The following is a 3150-nucleotide window of genomic DNA, read 5'->3' as shown; positions in this document are numbered from 1 at the left end:
AGCATATTTTTCTACTTTAAAGTGCATTGAAAAGATAAAAATACGTTTTTTTGTGTATAAACTTCAAGGCTAAATGTACACTCTTCATCGGGATGGAGGGAGTATTATGAAACGGAGTACTAAACATAGGAATAGCAAATTGCAAATCGGTTTGCTTCTTGAAGTATGGGAGGTTGCTGGGAAATCAGCTATTAGGAACACATATTTAGATAAGGTAGATTAAAAATTCATTCAACGACTGGATTTCATAAAGATACAAACCGTCGTGGGTGAATGCACCGATACATTTAGAGGTAATAACACTAGTAGTGCCTAAACTTGTTATCGATGATCACTTTGGTGCCTGAACTTGAAAAATACATCAAACTAATTATATAACTTGGTTGTATGGTTCAAATATGGTTCAAATCAAGTCCATATACGTATGTATTGTTGACTAGGCATGTATAGAGACGGGCTTACTATGCGGGGCCATTTATAGTGACGGACAGACAAACATCAAAATTGTACGACTCAATGACCATCAGGTCTCACCTGCGAGTGAACAACTGAAATTAATAAAAAATAAAGATATCTTGGTATTCGAACAAATGACATGTATGCTATCAATGACCTGCCCTAACCACATAACCAAGGTAATTTTGTTGTATATTACACACCGCTCTTGTTTATTTAACTAATTCCACCGCGGAGTTAAATGGGTTGCAATGAGTGTCACTCATTTTCCACATGTTAGTTATTTTTCTTGTTAAAAATTACAAAAATATTCAAACTATAATTACATTATTAAGAAAATATTGAATTTAATTTAAAAAATAATGAATTTAAATAATAATAAACAACTAATAAAACGTTGTCGGAATTTTTAGAAGGATTTTGATATATAATAATATAATTTTACAATTTCCAAAAGTTCATACATTTTGAAATGTTATTTTCAAAATCTTCATCTTTAAAAGATATATCCACGTGCTCTCTTTTTGGAACTTCAGTTTTTTCCTTTTTATGTGACCCTTCCACATGTGACCTTTTACGTATTTAGAAATTTTAGAACATATGTAAAATATTGTAATAGTAATCAAGATAAATATAGAATCTTATTGTCTTAAAATAACTTTTAACTAGAAGAACGTATGCATATTTTAAAATGTGTTAATTTAAATATAAGGATGTATAAAATCCTTGGGGAACACTAGGCTGTTATATATATTTTTACACAAATTTTAAAATTTATTTTCATTCAAAAATATATATTTTGACAAACACATTTACTTTGTTAAAATACATGGACACTTTTTACAACTAGAAATACATTTCCTAAAAGCATGAACACTTTATATACTACCTGTATATCTTGTAATTTCTAAAATAAAAAAACAACTAACAAATGTAAAATGGGCTGCACTAGCTTTACGATATTTAATTTCACGGTCTTGTCAAGTAGATAAATTGTATCTAAACTGTATTTTAACCATATTACCAAGTTTTGAAACCAATTCGGTGTATTTTTCAAGTTCAGGCATCAAAGTGAACATCCATGATAAGTTTAGGCACCATTGGTGTTATTACCTCATACATTTACTATCCTTCTGGAAAGAGGAAAGTTGAATACTCGATCGTAAGGTAATCAGTTTGAATGCATGCATGGACTGATGCACATAACCAGGGTTTGAGTTTTCAGATAATGCGTCATCGTAAGCCCGTCTCTCCAAGGACAGGATGTCACCTACCAGCCTACCACCGGCAACTCTGCGCCATGAGAACGCAGGACATCCATAGCCTCGGTGACGGACGGCCTCTGCACCGGGTCATGGTGCACGCACCAGAGCCCCGTCATGAGCAGGCGCTCCATCTGCAGCCTGTCAAACTCGCCGCCCAGCCTCTGGTCCGCCGCGTCGAGGACCCGGCTCTGCCGGTACATGCCGCGGACAGTCGCCGGTAGGCCCCCCGTGGCCGGCCGCCGGCCACACGCGATCTCTAGAAGCACGACACCGAAGCTGTACATGTCGGACTCAGTGCTCGGCCTCCGGCCGTTGACGAGCTCTGGGTCGATGTACCCGACGGTGCCCGCCACGACTTGTGTCGTCCGTGGCTCGGCGCCATGGTCGACTAGCCTCGCCAGCCCGAAGTCGCCGAGCTTGGCGTTGCCCGACGCGTCCAGCATCACGTTAAGTGCTTGTCAGGATTGTAGAGGTGCATGTCGAGGCTGCCGCCGGGCATCAGCTCGTAGACGAGCGCTAGCCGCCGTCTCCGGCGACAGCACCACAAGCCGACGAGCTGGACAATGCTGCGGTGCCTGAGCTGGCTCAGGACGGTGACCTCCGCCTGGAACTCCTTGAGACCCTGCGCTGACCGCGCCTCTGAGACTGGGACAGAGAGTGTCTTGATTGCTACGTGACGGTCCTGGTCACTGAGGTAGCCCCTGTAAACTTGGCCGAACCCCCCTCTCCCGATCTTGTTCTCCTCTGCGAAGTTGCAAGTCGCGACGGCAAGCTCGCCGAAGCGGAACTGCCTAGGCCCCATTCCTCGCTGGAGCTCAGGTTCGGTTGTGATAGCGGATGTGGTCTGCCGCGTCCTCTTGCTACGGATACAGCAGAGCACGAGCCAGATCAACCCTACGAAAACCGAAGCTGCTATGGCTACTAGCTCCAGCAACCACGACGATGACGGGGATGCGACCTTCCCGTGGCCGCGGGTTGCAGCGTGCTGGCGGCGTTTCTTCGTCGCTCTTTCAGTCAGATTCTGGCCATGTGTAGTACCGGGCAACAATTTTCGTGTCCTCTGTTCATCTGGAACAGGAACAAACATGAAGGGGCCGGGCCCGAGGTTCGAATACGAGCCCGCGGAGAACGGGACGTGCATACTGCAAGTGGAACACGACGAGTTCGGTTCGGGGATAATTTGGAAGGAGAAATTGGAGGTGAAGCTTGCCCCATCTCGTCCGTGGGTTTCCCCCATAGGAACGAGCGGATGGATGCAGCCTCCGGGAGGAAGATGTGAATCGCGCTGCCGGGGGGGAATTAGATGGATGATGGCATGGAACCGACCAAGTAGACGATGATGATAAACAACAAGGACATGAAGAAGAGGCCAGGGAGACGAGAGCTCGCTCTTCTTCTCGGCATCATATCTATCGCTGGTTTAACCAAC

General features: G+C 44.3%; 1 pseudogene; it reads right to left on the bottom strand.

Annotated features, from left to right (window-relative positions):
- Positions 1 to 1565: 1565 nt before the first annotated feature.
- On the bottom strand, positions 1566 to 2862 carry LOC123397078 (annotated as a pseudogene).
- Positions 2863 to 3150: the final 288 nt, after the last annotated feature.

This window comes from Hordeum vulgare, chromosome 5H, assembly GCF_904849725.1.
Source record: "Hordeum vulgare subsp. vulgare chromosome 5H, MorexV3_pseudomolecules_assembly, whole genome shotgun sequence".
Lineage (NCBI taxonomy): Eukaryota > Viridiplantae > Streptophyta > Magnoliopsida > Poales > Poaceae > Hordeum > Hordeum vulgare.
This window is presented reverse-complemented; position numbering and strand designations above follow the sequence as displayed.